We start from the raw sequence: 17244 nt of genomic DNA, 5'->3' as shown, positions 1-17244 counted from the left end.
ATTGGTAGGCAACTATTCAAATAAAAGTAAAATTTTACACAATTTTAATTGAAACAATAAAAATAAAAAGGGGATTTGACCAAATTGAAAAAAAAATTTATCAAATGCCAGTACGAGACACAATGGTGTACTATTCCACCATAAAAAGAATGTTAGAGTTGTTTCTAGAATTCTTTGTGTACTTTGCTACTGTTTTTGTGTACTTTTGCTACTAAAAAATTTCTTCAGGTTTTCCCAGTGAATCCATTAAACATTTCCATTTTATCTTGCTTAAAGTCTATATTTTTGGAAGCATATAAATATACTAGTTAACATATGAAATGAAGCAGTTGGCAGTGTTTCCTTGATTAATTTGTTATTTTCTATTAAAAAGAGAAAATGAGTGAAACAATACAACAAGATATGCAATATATGCAATTACATGACCCTTGTCCTCTTGTCTCTAGCAGAGAAAAGTATTAAGTTTGTTGCATTTTATTTTCTGTAAAGGTATTAGGCCTTTGCCTGAAAGGTGTACAGTCAAAATAACAAGACATCCTCCTTTGACTTAGCTCTGACCTTCTCTGCACTCTACTCATCCTTTATGGCAAGTCAGCTAAATACGCTGTCGGATATTGTTCCCTTTTAGGAAATTCTTCCTGGAATCCTGTAGTAAACTTTCCCAGGAAAAAGGCAAATAAAGTTAAATGTCCTTGAGGAATGCTGAATATTAAAAAAGAAGTTAGTATCACTTTTGACTTTTTTTCAGAAGTTTATCAGCAACTGATGTAGACGGATTATGCTGTCTTGATTTAAATTGTCAATTGTCTTCAATTATTCCTCGCTTGAGCTGAATAATTTTAACCAGACTCCTTTAAAACTGAAAGAATGCTATCTTATCTTGAGAAGAACTAATTCTAATACCATTTTAGTTTGTCTTTATAATTGAATTATCAAAGTAATTAGTGATCATAAGTGATTTGATAGTTTATCATGTGATGTTAATAAACAATAAGCGAAAATGTGAGAGAATAACTTATCTGCCATTGAGTAGCAATATTTTTGTGCTGTGGTTACAATGTTAAGCAAACTAAAATAAGCAAATCTTCATGCCAGGGTCTTAGTTAATGTCATTTTGCTTGGCTGAGAAAATCTGAAACTTCTCTGAGCAGACATATTTTAAGAGAGCATTAGGACATGCATATTTTTAGGATGCTAATAGAACCTCTCACCCTTTTTGGATTTAGCTGCCAGAAATTATGATTCATAGTTCTTGATAGCATAGAATAGAAAACATTGTAAAGGGAAAGAAATTCTAACAGATTGCTCAGGAATGATTTCAGAGTGTCAGTTAATCAGACATTTCTCTTTCATCTCTTTAGGAAAATACACACTTCTCTTTTGAAAAATGGATCTAGAAAAATTTTTATGTTTGCTTTGGAATGGCCCACAATTATTGATGAACTCTTACTGGTATTAGAAAACTGATTGGTGAAAGAATATACAGCATAATAATAGCTTATAATAGCAAAAATGATACAGCTGAAAAGTTGCCTGTGAAGAATGTTTCAAAAGAACAAAGGATGTGCTTTGTCATCGCTGTTTTTAAGATTCTGAAGAATATAGTGATGATATTATATTACTGTATTTGTGCTACTGTTCTGGAAAGTTTAGTCACTTGAAGTACCTTTAATAGATTTTTGAAAATTATTAGAATGTAGAATTTTAAAATACACAATAACATTCTGAAGTAGTTGTATTATTCTAGAAAGCTCTGGCATAATTTAGATTTAGGGTTGAATAGGAGTTACTTTTTATCGTTATAATTAATGGGTAAAGCGTTCTGCGTTGAATAACAACTCTTGTAGAAATCCAAAGTTATACATAGCTTTGATTTCGATAATACATATTTTGATGATGCTGGTTCTTGATTAATGTTGACTTTCCCACTTGTGACACAGTTTTCTCTCAAATTCTAGTTGTCTCAGCTAGAATTACCTGGTTAGCTCATAGATTTCTACATTCTGTTTTTAATTGATAATATTTATTTTAAAGATCACTTTTAATTGTAACAAATATGAAGTCATCAGTGTTTTCCAAATTGTCAATAATGCTTTAAGTAAAAAATACATTAGTAAAATGTAAGTTATATTGTATTATAATATCTGCTACAGTTAATACCATGAACATCCGCACTATATACCAGAAAAGCTCATGCATTATTGGAAGTGAAAAGAAATATGATATCATTGCTATATTGTCTGATTATAAATTCATGCTTTGGTCAGTTCTCTTTCTTCAGGGATGACATTTACTTGTACTCTGCTGTTGAGGAATCTGAATTGGATGTCACAAATTCTGCATTTGCACCAGTGGCATATTAGTGCTATCATGGTTGTCTGTGTACAGGGGAGGTATGATTTCACCAGTTACAAGTGAGACACAGGAAATGTTGATGGGGGCCATGGTGTCTCTCTACTCTTGGATGTGTCTTGAAGTTCCTTGGCAAATTTCTGAATAGCACTGTGATGGACTAGTTGAATGTCTGGTGTTTGCATGTTTCTCTTTTCTACTTCTTCCTGTCGACAGTGCATGATGTAAGGAGGTACTAGAAAGAGGACCAGTGCTATTGCTGAGGACACAGCCAGTATAATTAAGAAATCCATGTACTTGTCTGCTTTTCAGACAATCATTTTGAAAAGGGTTTGTACTCTCCATCATCACTAGAATTCCCCCTCCACGAATCACTTCTGGATAGGTGGTCACTTGCTTTGTTTTATCAACCAAATGAAATTTCGCACTAGTCAATGTAAAATGGAGTACAAAATGTTTTAGCACATGTTATTACAGGCTCCATTTCTTGACTGCATCTCAATTCTGTGGATTTTCAACATCTTGTAATCAAGAAGAAAATGGGACATTGGCACCAATCCTGACGAAAACGCCCCCCTTTAGGCCATTAATAGGAAGCAGAACCCTGCTGCCCCTATCGAGGGCCACGTGATGTTTATGGCATTCAGTCCCTCTGGCCACAGCACATTTTTCTCCACCTTGACAAAGTTTCCAAGAGCCTTCCTGGCCAATATTTCTTACACATTTATATTTTTAATGAAGATTTCTGCTTGTGATATGGCAACAGGAAGTCCTCTGTTGACATTATATTATCCAGTTATTCCTTGCAGTCTCAAAGGTGCACCTATTGTAGGCAATTATATCAATAGTTGTTGGTTTCTCCACATTTTCAATTGTCGGAGAGTCATAAGGACTCTCTCACTATATGGTGTTCTTTGGATGTAGAGGAGCTATCCAGGTCTTTCTAAATAACCCTTTCAATTTGTTTTAAATGCTTTGGGATCATCACTAATCTCACCAGGTTTTGGTGAGGTGGAAATTTCCCCTTAAAATACTTGTTCCAAAGCATAAACCAAAAGGACACTTACAGATGGGTATGCATTCTGATCAGAGTGCACCTTAGAGAAAATAATGAATACTGTCATCAAGAATGTGACAACCACCACAGGCTCATCCTGCGTGTCCCCTGAACTTATCCTATGCAAGCACAGGGGTCTCCAGGATCCCACCGCCAGGGCAATTTCATTATTGGGCTGACGAGGCCCGTAGTCCTCAATTCTCCCCTCCCCTCCCCTCCCTTTCTGGCAGCTTGGCCAGTTTTACTCTTTTCTTATTAGAGCACATTTTGTTGTACACAGGAGTGCAAAGAAAACACAATTGCCACTGAGAACTTTGTAGTGTGATGCTTATTTAGCTTTTGAATGGGCTTTCACACAAAAATTACTGCTTTGTGGAAATTTTCAGGTATGAGAAAACATCTTACAAAGAAACCTCCTGTTATCCAACTGATCAGTCAGTATTAAAAAATGCATGTGGAGGATGTTGCAGATTGAAGTGTGCAAAGCATTTGTGTTTTAATTAAAATCTTAGAGGAAAAACTCATTCACATGAATTAATAGCAACATTTTTAGCAGGTTGCATAAATGGTGACAAAATTTACATCTTTGTATTCAAGAAGAGTATAGAGTTACTTGGTGAAGATCACTACATATGTTAAATGCTTTCAACATGTGCTATAAATATTAAAGATCTATGGCTATTAAATTACGTGAGAGCAAATGACTCATGAGTAATTACAAATACCTGTTCTGCTTCTACTTATCACTTATTTTCCAAAAAAGTAGCGTGGAAATGAAATGCAAGTATAACATAAAAGAGTATAACTTCCTGTTAAATGATGCTTTATCATATAATGGAATATTACAGCCTAATTCAATGCAGGACTAAACCAACATTTGAAGAAAATGAGAACTCTAGAAGCCAGAAGCCTCAGTCCTCAGAAAGCTCCATACTCTGCATGCTGTCTACATGTCTCTTTGTGTTTATGTGGGTTTTTTCACCTAACTATTCCTGTGAAATAGCAAAAGACTTTAGATTAAAATGGATTTCACTAATCACAGAAGTCAACAAAGCAAGTAAATATGAAAAAATAGCACAAAGTTGTACAGAAATCGTCTGTATAGCTAAGGAATGAAATGAAAGAAATTTAGCTCTGTTAGAGCTTTTATTATCAATCAAATATATCCTTGATAGTTCTCATCTTTTTGTCTTTTGGTGCCCCCCCCCCCACCTGTTTGTATTTTGACTTTTTCACCTGACATGGATGAACAATGGATGTGTTCCTTCTGATACCCTGTCAAAGGGAAAAACCACAATCTAGGTCTTTAGGCACACAGGCACTTTGTTCCCCATAAGTGATTGTGTAGCAGCCACAGGATCTTACAGTGTTGGAAAGGAAGAGACTGTGTTGCTTGGAGTCTTAAGATACTCTCAGAGGGTCCTTGGAACTCCAGGCTTCCCAATAGGTATCTCAGTGTGAGTGGGTTTTACATATTGACCTTCCAACTCACATAGCATCTGGAGAAAGGATGTCAATTCTGAGAAGAAGACTGAAGATATCTAACTGAAGAAATAGTACCTGGAAGTTTGAATGACCTAGGGAAGGGCACCAGGATGCTCAAGTGCCTCGGGCTTCCCAAGGTACACAAAGTGGGAAGCAGCACCGGTAAACTCTTTAGGAAGAATACAACTCACACCTTTTACAGTTTCCATCACATTTCCTTTTAATGATCACTCATGATCCCTAGCAGGGATTCAGCCACTCCCCAGAATCACACAGCACATGAGTGGTGGGACCAAAAGAGATTTCTGGTCATTTTGAAGTTTAACTTAATTTTTAACTTTTATTTTTAGTTCAGGGGTACATATGCAGGTGCAGGTTTGTTATATAGGTAAATTACCTGTCATGGGGATTTGATGTGCAGATTATTTTACCATCCAGGTAGTAAACATAGTACCTGATAAGTAGTTTTTTGTTACTCACCCTCCTTCTTCCCCACACCCTCAAGTCGGCTCTGGTGTCTGTTGTTCCCTTCATTGTGTCCATAGGTACTCAATGTTTGCTCCCACTTATGAGTGAGAACATGTGATGTTTGGTTTTCTGTTCCTGTGTCAGTTCACTTAGGATAATGGCCTCTAACTCTATCCACATTACTGCAAAGTACAGCTCTCATTCTTGTTTATGGCTGCATAGTATTCTGTGGTATATATTTACCACATTTTCTTTATCCAGTCTACTGTTGATGGGCATTTAGGTTGATTCCATGTCTTTGCTATTGTGAATAGTGCTGTGATGAAGCTATGTGTGCCTGTGTCTTTATGATAGAATGATTTTTATTCCTTTGGGTATATGCCCAGTAATGGGATTGCTGGGTTGAATGGGAGTTTTGCTGTGAGTTCTTTGAGAAATCGCCAAACTGTTTTCCACAATGGCTGAAGCAATTTACATTCCCACCAGCAGTGTATAAGCATTCTCTTTTCTCCACAACCTCTCCAGCATCTGTTATTTTTTGACTTTTTAGTAATGGCCATTTTGACTGGTGTGAGATGGCATCTCATTGTGGTTTTGGTTTTGGTTTGCATTTCTCTAATGATTAGTGATGGTGAGCATTTTTCCATATGCTGGTTGGCCACATGTATGTCTTCTTTTGAAAAGTGTACATGTCATTTGCCCACTTTTTAATGGGACTGTTTCTTTTTTGATTGTGTATTTGCTTAAATTCCTTATAGACTCTGGATTGTAGACCTTTGTCAGATGCATAGTTTGCAAATATTTTCTCCCATTCTATAGGTTGTTGGTTTACTTTGTTGATAGTTTATTTTGCTGTGCAGAAGTTTTGTATTTGAATTAGGTCCCATTTGTCAATTTTTACTGCTATTGCAATTGCTTTTGGGATCTTCGTCATGAAATCTTTGCCAGGCCCTATGTCCAGATGATATTTCATAAGTTATCTTCCAGGGTTTTTGTTGTTTTAGGTTTTACATTTAAGTCTTTAATCCAGCTTGAGTTAGGGTTAGGGTTCGAGTTATTTTGAATCTTGGTTCTTATTCATTGCTGTTCCCAGTAAGCATAGTGCAGCATATTCATAGCCCTCCCTGGATCAGGAGCAAGCTCCCTTCTGTGATGTCACAAGGATCTGAACTTCATTGGTACTTTTTTCCCAACTGAATGGAACAAAATTATAAGATGATCAGCAGCGGGGATTCTCTCTCTGCTTCCTTGTTCCCCTTGGGCTAGTACAATAATCCTGGGTAGTCTGGTCTCATTTTAAAACCTATAATTTTTCTCCACTGGACTTTGCTAAGGCTAGAATGGGGGAGGCAAGCAAGGTACTGGGTAGGGTATGTAGCCTTTGACCACAGATCTGAGGGCTTGTTCTCAAATCAACCTTATCTATTTCTGGCTAGCTGTCTTTTTCGGGAGGTGGTGGTTGTGGTGCTGGGGCTTATTTTTAAATTGGTTCTAAACTCAGTGGGGAGAAAGAGCAACTGCTTATTTAACTATGAAAACCCCAAATTAATATTATTTAAGCATGATAAGAACGGGAAAGAGTCCTTAAAGAACTAGACAATGCCAGTACTACCCCAATCTGCTCTTCAAGTTTATGGCCTATTTATGGCCTATTTCTGAAGGTGCAAGAAACTCAAACTAGGAATATTTCTATTAAGAGAAACCAGTTTTTTACTGGTTTGCCCAATCAACTACAATGTGTTTGGGTCTACCTAAGCGAAGACCTTCAGGGTGTCCCTTCAACCCTTGCATGGTTCAAGTCTGATACCGGGGGGCGGGGGGGTCATTCCTGCCATTGCTGACTTCCTCATCCTTACACCTAATTGAATAACCAACTCCTGTTAATTCTATCTTCAAAAGAGCTTTGGAACCCGTCCATCTCTCTCCATCATTACCACTATTACTCTATGCTAATCAGTTATCTTTTTCTTTTTCTTTTTTTTCTCTCCTGTGGAGTTTATTGCCGCTGGGATAAAATTCCTATTGGTCTTCCTGTTTATTGTCTCCTCATAAATCCATTCCTCACATAGCAGCCACAGTGATTAAATCATGTTCATCTCCTGCTTAAATTCTTTCAGTGGTTTCCTATCACACGGACAGTAAAATCTAAGCCCCTTGCCATGGCCCATATGGCCTTTTATGCTGTGACACCTAACCAGATCCTCCTACTACATCTTGACCACTCTCATCAGTGACTACACCTCATCCATCCTGCTTGTCTTTTAATTCCCTGATGGCCTATAATAAGTTCCTTGACTGGGCTCAGTTTTTGCCTGCGTTAGAACCTTCTTACATCTCTCCTGTCTAGAATTTTTCTTCCTCCTGCTCTTCCTCTGAGCTTTATTAAAGATCAACTCTGTTCTAGGCACCATGCGACAGGCATTAAAATGTAATGCTGATCCAAGAAAAGCAAAACAAAAGATGTCTTTCCAAGTGCCTTGGCAGAAGGAGAGAGTTGAGCTTTACATTTTAGTAAAATTTTTCTCTTTGTAAAGTTGTTTTAAAACCTTATATCACTAAAAGTTTCAAAATGAGAAAAATAATGCTTGTGATTAATAGTGTCTTTTTCCTCAAGTTGTCTCAACAATAAGTAAGTCCTTGGTGAATTGAACATAATCTTGCTGGGTCTTCATCTTCCCACTCTCAGAAGTTTGATTTCAATTGTATACGGAAAGTAAATCTATTTTTCAGTGTGACTGATGTGGACAGTCATAATGCCATTTTATTAATTTAGAGTAAAAAATGCAACTCATAGTCTGATACACACATTCACTCACTATGGCCGGATCACACACAGGCACCTAATTTATTAACAGAAGTATGCTTGGTGATCCTAGAATAAGAAGAGGAATATGATGAATCAAATAGTAAATGGGTTGAGGTTGTTGTATCCACCTTCACAATAGAAATGTGATCACCACATAAACAGAATTAAAAACAAAAATCACATTATCCAATAGATGCAGAAAAAGCATTCAACAAAATCCAGCATTCCTTTATGATTAAAACTCTCAGCAAAATAGGCATACAAGGGACATACCTTAATGTAATAAAAGCCATTTATGACAAACCCATAGCCAGCATTAAACTGAATGGGGAAAAGTTGAAAGCATTCCCTCTGAGAACTGGAACAGGACAAGGATGCCCACTCTCACCACTCTACTTCAACATAATACTAGAAGTCCTAGCCAGAGCAATCACACAAGAGAAAGAAATAAAGGGCATCCAAAACAGTAAGAAATCAAACTGTCACTGCTTGCTGACAATATGATCATTTACCTTGTAAACCCTAAGGACTCCTCTAGAAAGCTCCTAGAGCTCATAAAATAATTCAGCAAAGTTTCCGAATACAAGATTAATGTACACAAATCAGTAGCTCTTCTATACATCAAGAGCAACCAAGCAGAAAATCAAATCAAGAACTCAATCCTTTTTATAATAGCCGCAAAAAAAAAATACTTAGAAATATATCTAACAAAGTAATCTACAAGGAAAACTACAAAGCACTGCTGAAAGAAATCATAGATGACACAAACAAATGGAAACACATCTGATGCTCATGGATGGGTAGAATCAATATTGTGAAAATAAGCATACTGCCAAAAGCAATCTACATTCAATACTATCACCATCAGAATCCATCAGAATCCATCATTCTTCATAGAATAAGAAAAAAAAAATCTAAAATTCATGTGGAACCAAAAAAGACTAGCATAGCCAAAGCAAGACCAAACAAAAAGAACAAACCTGAAGGCATCACTTTACCTGATTTCGAACTATGCTATAAGGCCATAGTCACCAAAACAGTGTGGTACTGATATAAAAATAGGCACATATACCAATGGAACAGAATAGAGAACCCAGAAATAAATCCAAATACTTACAATCAACTGATCTTCGACAAAGTAAACAAAAACAAAGTGGGGAAAGAACACCCTTTTCAAAAAATGGTACTGGGATAATTGGCTAGCCACATGTAGGAGAATGAAACTGGATCCTCATCTCTCACCTTATACAAAAGTCAACTCAAGATGGATTAAGGACTTAAACCTAAGACCTGAAACTGTAAAAGTTCTAGAAGATCACAGTGGAAAAGCCTTTCTTGACATTGCCTTAGGCAAAGATTTCATGACCAAGAACCCGAAAGCAAATGCAATAAAAACAAAGATAAATAGCTGGGACCTAATTAAACTAAAAAGCTTTTGCATGGCAAAAGAAACAGTCAGCAGAGTAAACAGACAACCCACAGAGTGGGAGAAAATCTTCACAATCTATACATCTGACAGATGACCAACATCCAGAATCTACAATGAACTCAAATCAGTTAGAAAAAAACAAACAATCCATCCCATCAAAAAGTGGGCTAAGACAGTTCTCAAAAGAAGATACACAAATGGCCAAAAAACATACGAAAAAATGCTCAACATTACTCCTAATGATCAGGGAAATGCAAGTGAAAATCATAATACAATACCACCTTACTCCTGCTAGAATGGCCATAATCAAAAAATCAAAAACGGTAGATGTTGGTGTGGATGTGGTGGACAGGGAACACTTCTACACTGCTAGTGGGAATGTAAACTAGTATAGCACTATGGAAAACAGTGTGGAGATTGTCCTTAAAGAACCAAAAGTAGAACTACCATTTGATCCAGCAATCCCACTGCTGGGCATCTACCCAAAGGAAAAGAAGTCATTATTCAAAACATACTTGCACGCACATGTCTATAGCAGCACAATTCACAATTGCAAAATCATGGAACCAACTCTAATGCCTATCAATCAATGAGTGGCTAAAGAAACTGTCATATATATATATACGATGGAATACTATGCAGCCATAAAAAGGAATGAATTAACCGCATTTCAGTGACCTAGAAGAGATTGGAGACTATTATTCTAAATGATGTAACTCAGGAATGGAAAACGAAACATCTTTTGTTCTCACTGATATGTGGGAGCTAAGCTATGAGGATGCAAAGGCATGAGAATGATACAATGGGCTTTGGGAACTTGAGGGGAAGAGTGGGAGGGGGGTAAGGGATAAAAGACTATAAGTATGGTGCAGTGTATACTGCCTGGGTGATGGGTGCACCAAAATCTCACAAATCACCACTAAAGAACTTACTCGTGTATCCAAGTACCACCTGTACCCCAATACCCCAAAAATTTATGGCAAAATTAAAAATATATCAAAATAAAAAGGTTACACTTCAAAAAAAAAAAAAAAAAAAAAGCTAAAGATGGTTTCAAAGTTTTTGGCTAAGTATTTGCCAAAAATACTTATGCAGAGCTGGTTAGCTGTACCAGCTCATATGCAGAGTTGGTTAGCTCTACCAATATGTGCCTTTGTGACATTTTTCTTTAAATCTTTCGATGGCTCATTTTTGAATGCACACGTTTTATTTTTTAAATTTATTTTTGTTAATACAGTTATTTCAAGTACAATCAAATCTTGCAGAACTTGGAAGAACACTTCTTCTTTTAGGTGACTATATATGTCTTCTCTGATACACTGTGATTAATTAAATTTCTCAAAACTAAATCTACATTTCAAATATTGAAAATAATTTGCTAAAAATACTGCATGAATCAACATTCAATTATTCTTTGTAGGCTAGCTCTCTAAAATTGCATTTCAGCCAATCACAGAAGTAAGGAATGTTGGGAGTAACAACTGGGATAGAAGAAAAAGAGTAGAGAGAACTCTAAACATAAATACCATTCTGAAGGTGCCTCTCTTTGACTGAGGCACACTGATGCTCGTTGGCTTGATTCCTGTTTAGTATGGACAGTAGAGAGGGTCTGCAATTATTTGAATGTTTGTGCCCTATCCAAAATTCACACTAAAACTTAAATCCCCTATGCAGTAGTATTAAGAGGTGGGGTTTTTGGGATATAATTAGACCCTGAGGGCTCTGCTCTTATGGATGGAATTGGTGCCTTATAAAAGGGTTAGGGGGAATTAGCCCTTTTTGCCCTTCCAACTTTCCACAAGTTATAGTGCAGTGTTTGTCCCTTCCTGAGGACTCAGTAACAAGGTGCCATCGTGGAAGCAGAGAGCAAGCCCTTACCAGACTCCAAACCTGCTGGTCCCTTGATCTCGGATTTCCCAGCCTTCAGAACTGTGAAAAATAAATTTTTGTTTTTCATAAATTACCCAGTCTCAGATACTTTTTACAGGAGCACAAATGAACTAAGACAAGGTCTTTGTTTACTAAAAAATTTTAAACCTGGGCTACTCTTTTTCCAGGTGAATTATCTTACTACAAAGCCTTTGATTTGGATTTCAAATAAAAAAATTTAAATCGACTGATTCAATTTTAATTTTAATTATGTATTTATTCTTAATTTTGTGTTGCAGCTAGCTAAATCACCTTAAATTCAAATATTATTTATTTTTGATTGCATAGTTCTTTTGCCTGTTTAGAGTCCTCATAAGAACTTCCATTTTATGTTCTTGTCTTCTCATCAGTTTGAGTTGTGTCTTTAACATTGGAGAGAAAAACAACCTTCAAGATTTTCTTTCAGTATGAACCATTCTGAGGTCCTTCAATTATTTGTAAATGGTTTCAAAGGTGTTAAAGTTCAAGATCACCATGAATATGGGGCATTGAAAATTCGGGGACATTCTCTTGTGTGTTTGAACCATCATCACCTGAAATGCATCTATGGGTTTGTGATTATGATTGAAAAAGAGCAGAAACAGATCAATTAAGAAAGAAATATTTAGTAACAGACCAATAAAGCTATGTTTTCTCTTTACCAAAGATGAGAGTACTGTTAATAAAAAATGGAAATGAATTAAAAAATGGAAATAAATGAAAAACTAAAATAAAAAGTTGATTTATTATTAAGTTAATTTACAGTTAACTTAAAATCTGTAGTTCAAATCTTTTGTAGGATGTTCTCAATTTTAAAAATGAAATCAGATGACTGGTTTTCAGACTTTTGAAATAAAGTATTTGCTTTGGCTGAAACTGAATCCCTTCGTTACACCTTATACATTTTTTTTTATGACAACTGTTATCTTTTTTATTTTATTTTTATTTTTTATATATAAGTTCTAGGGTACGTGTGCACAACATGCAGGTTTGTTACATATGTGTACATGTGCCATGTTGGTGTGCTGCACCCATTAACTCGTTTATATTAGGTATATCTCCTAATGCTATCCCTCCCCCCTCCCCCCACCCCATGACAGGCCCCAGTGTGTGATGTTCCCCTTCCTGTGTCCAAGTGTTCCATTGTTCAGTTCCCACCTATGAGTGAGAACGTGTGGTGTTTGGTTTTCTGTTCTTGTGATAGTTTGCTGAGAATGATGGTTTCCAGCTGCATCCATGTCCCTACAAAGAACATGAACTCATCCTTTTTTATGGCTGCATAGTATTCCATGATGTATATGTGCCACATTTTCTTAATCCAGTCTGTCATTGATGGACATTTGGGTTGATTCCAAGTCTTTGCTATTGTGAATAGTGCCGCAGTAAACATATGTGTGCATGTGTCTTTATAGCAGCATGATTTATAATCCTTTGGGTATATACCCAGTCATGGGATGGCTGGGTCAAATGGCCTTATACAAAAATTAATTCAAGATGGATTAAAGACTTAAATGTTAGACCTAAAATTATAAAAACTCTAGAAGAAAACCTAGGCAATACTATTCAGGCCATAGGCATGGGCAGAGACTTCATGACTAAAACACCAAAACCAATGGCAATAGAAACCGAAATTGAAAAATGGGATCTAATTAAACTAAAGAGCTTCTGCACAGCAAAAGAAACTACTATCAGAGCGAACAGGCAACCTACAGAATGGGAGAAAATTTTTACAATCTACCCATCTGACAAAGGGATAATATCCAGAATCTACAAAGAACTTAAACAAATTTACAAGAAAAAATCAAACAACCCCATCAAAAAGTGGGTGAAGGATATGAACAGACACTTCTCAAAAGAAGACATTTATGCAGCCAACAGACACATGAAAAAATGCTCATCACCACTGGCCATCAGAGAAATACTAATCAAAACAACAATGAGATACCATCTCACACCAGTTAGAATGACGATCATTAAAAAGTCAGGAAACAACAAGTGCTGGAGAGGATGTGGAGAAATAGGAACACTTTTACACTGTTGGTGGGACTGTAAACTAGTTCAACCATTGTAGAAGACAGTGTGGTGATTCCTCAAGGAATCACCATAAAAAAGGATGAGTTTGTGTCCTTTGTAGGGACGTGGATGAAGGAGGAAACCATCATTCTGAGCAAACTGTCGCAAGGACAGAAAACCAAACACTGCATGTTCTCACTCATAGGTGGGAATCGAACAGTGAAAACCCTTGGACACAGGGTAGGGAACATCACAAACTGGGACCTGTTGTGGGGTGGAGGAGAGGGGGATAGCATTAGGATATATACCCAATGCAAATGATGAGTTAACAGGTGCAGCACACCAATATGGCACATGTATACATATGTAACAAACCTGCACGTTGTGCACATGTACCATAGAACTTAAATTATAATAATAAAATTTAAAAAATTACTTGCTTGGAATAAACAATCTGAATGTCATTGTAACAACAGAAAACAGGATCATTGGGTAATTTTACAGATATCCTGCCCAGTTTGGGAAGAAAATTTCTTTATGTAGTACTAAATTTATCTCAGCCATGGTAGATCAGTCTTACAATGTAGTGACTTTAGAAAATGAACAAGATAATTTTTATTCCTATTGTCCTGAATATCAAATAATAAATGGTTTCGTAAGATAAGAGAATCTTGCCATACTTTAGCTAAATCTATAAAATCACATGCAACATGGAAAACTGTAAGCTTACAAGATTGGCAGGCCATAAGTTCTTTTTCTGATTCGCAGGAATCAGGTTCTTTGGGTTGCTGCCTAAGCTTTTACTTGAAACAAACGAACATAACTGTGACTTCATATACATTGTAATATTTGACAAAAGTGACTATTTTACTGTTTGCCAATGTTATTGCAAGCTCCGGTAGAACTATGAGTTCTAAACTGAATGGAGAAATACTCCTTCCAGATTTGTCATGAATATGCTTGTTGCCCTTTAAAAGGACCTTAAGGGAACCTCTGCCCAGGTATGAATGAGATTGCAGGCAGAATTTTCCAGGAAACTAGGCAAGAGTGTAGATGAATACCCTCAGAACTGTGGCTCCAGAGTACCAGTCAGTGGACATAGGCCGATCTGTGATGACATTTTCACTGGATTGAAGTGAAGTGAGATATTCAAGAAAACGATAAAAAATTCATTAAGTGTACTATTTTTACTGAATTATCCTTTATTGACAGATTCATTTTAGTGTCATATGATATAATGATGTAATGGTAATAATGGATCTGGTTTTATTCTCTCCATTTAATGTTCCTCCTTGGCAATTTTTTTTAAATGGTAACTTTTGTTTTACTTTCTAACATTTTTGGAGATGTTTTGCTGGTTCATAAAATCCCAAAGCATGGAGAGTCCGGGATTAAAAGAATGTTAGCCTACAGTATACACAGATTCTTATTCATGTTTTTGCTTAATGTGACATTATGATCATTAAAATGGATAACTCTGGCCTGATTTAATCTGAGATTAGATAGCAGATACAAGGGAAGTTATAAAGCTATTTAACATTACCCGAAGCTTTAGAGTGTTTTTTTTTTTTTTTTTTTTTTTTTTTTTGTAAAATTTGGCCAATATAGTTATGGCCTAAATATTGTTAACAGAGGGCCACTGTCAGATTCTGGAAGTGTCTCATAAACAAGTATTACATTTTATACTGGCACAGTTTGTTTGTTTGTACATTGTTTATGCTTAACTCTGACAAGTGATAGAAACAAAGTGGATTCTGCACCTTTAGAAAACATGTTGCCCAGTTAACAAGAACATTTTTGTAGTTTATATGCCAGAGCTAATCTGGGTTTCCATACCTTGTAAGCATACCTCTAGAGACTAAGCCCTTCCTTCTTTCAGGAGCTGTCCTGCACACAGCACAAGCCTAGCTTAGCCACTGCTGCCTAAATTGTGTGAATGAACTCAAAAACAGTGACTTGTGCTACTTACTAAAATGACTGAAAAGGAAACATAGTTATGAAATTATTAACAATTTAGATGAAGGAGACTTTAGAGTTCTTCTAAGTCGACATTGCTTGTATTTAAAATTGCTAGACTATCTAAGTTCTCTACAATAGACCCCAAGCATGGGCTAGAAGAGAAAAAAGAGGATGTGGGTGGGAGGGAGCAGCTTGAATGAAAATTTTGCCTCATTATTCTGATCCAAGCTCTGTCTGTCTATAAAGACCTTGCTATATTTCTAGGTGGCTCATTTTATTATTAAACAGTAAAAAATCTTCTATATTTTATTAAAAACTAGATATTATCAAACCCTAAATATCTACCTTTATTTTTAAAAGACTTTAAAGCTATAGCTATAGATTATTATAATAAATTATTGACAATGACTTATCAAAAACAAAACATTGCTGATAATTTATTTTTACTAAGGGATGATTGACACATAACTCATAATCATATGTCTAAATATATATTTATTACTTATGACCATGCTGCATGTTGATATCAAATGGGGAGTTTGAAACCATACTGATGCTTGGGCTCACCCCAGAGATTTCAGTTTAATTGCTCTGGTTTGGGCCTGTACCTGATAGTTTGTTAAAGCTCCCCAGGTGATTCTAATGACTCTGCAAATATATGTGTTCTATCTTAAAGCAGGTGCTTTGGAAAAAAAGTAGCTTTACAATGCAACAGCTTTCTTATGTATTATTTGTCCTTATGAAATTTTGTTCTAAAGATTAAATTTTAGGTGTGTTTGTTTCTAGAGGATTGAGTTTTAGTGAAAGAACTATTAGAAAGAAGATAACTTTGAAGGGAATCTTGCTCCTTAGTTTTTACCACATCTTTATAATTTTGTCTCCATATATCATCCTTTTATTTACTTCCATCTCTTCTAGAGCTGATTACCAACTCCTACCACTGTTAACCCTCATCCAGGAACAAGCTTATGTCTTTAACATTCTGAGTGGGCTTCAGCATCCTTGCATATGTTCAATTCTTAAAAACCTGTTGAAATAAAAGATCAGGAGACATAGGAAGGATGCCAGAAGAGAGCGTGGTAAGTGGCGGAGAATCTTGCCCCAAGGGATTGGAGGTATTTCAGGATTAGACTTTGTATATCTATAAGCATGCATATGTATTTATGCCTATGGTACACATGCGTACCATATATGTTCTGTTGTGTTCCAGGAATGTGGGAAAGGACAGTGTGATAATGTGTCTTTCACTGCACTGCATGCTGCTCAGGATTAGGGATCTTGATGTCTTGTTTTGTATACTCGTCTTCACACAATGGCAGCATATTCGTGCTCAGTAAATGTCAGTAAAACAAATGCATGTTAAAAAGAGTAAAGGATGAAGGAAAGGATGAAGAAAGGTAGAAAGATGTAATTAAGTTGATTTTCCACATGACAGGACATAGAGGAAGTAGTTTAGATGTTTTCAGTTGTGCTATTAACTATCCTCTGCACAGGTAGGGGAATGGTTGGCAGGGTCAGGAAAGTGATAAAGGAAGCAGTTCAGCAGAAACTGGCCCTTGAGGTTGCATACATAAAGGCTATCTCTATATGACCCATGACCTAGGATCCCTGGTGTCTCCAAAAGAGCCTCACCCATTGACATAGGAGGCAAGGAAGGCTGAATCATGAATGGAGACTAGAAATCTAGATCTCAGATCGCCTCACTGTTGTGAAAATAGGTTTTCAGTGTCTCTCATTCCCCACCAACTAGAAAATGGTACTTCTGTA

At 36.3% G+C, this 17244-nt stretch overlaps 1 pseudogene; it reads right to left on the bottom strand.

Moving 5' to 3' along the window:
• Nucleotides 1–2154: 2154 nt before the first annotated feature.
• On the bottom strand, nucleotides 2155–3577 carry LOC126932649 (epsilon-sarcoglycan-like; annotated as a pseudogene).
• Between the last annotated feature and the right edge of the window lie 13667 nt (nucleotides 3578–17244).

This window comes from Macaca thibetana, chromosome 12 (genome assembly GCF_024542745.1).
Source record: "Macaca thibetana thibetana isolate TM-01 chromosome 12, ASM2454274v1, whole genome shotgun sequence".
NCBI classification, from domain to species: domain Eukaryota; kingdom Metazoa; phylum Chordata; class Mammalia; order Primates; family Cercopithecidae; genus Macaca; species Macaca thibetana.
The sequence above is the reverse complement of the archived record's forward strand: the minus strand, read 5'-3'. Positions and strand labels throughout refer to the sequence as shown.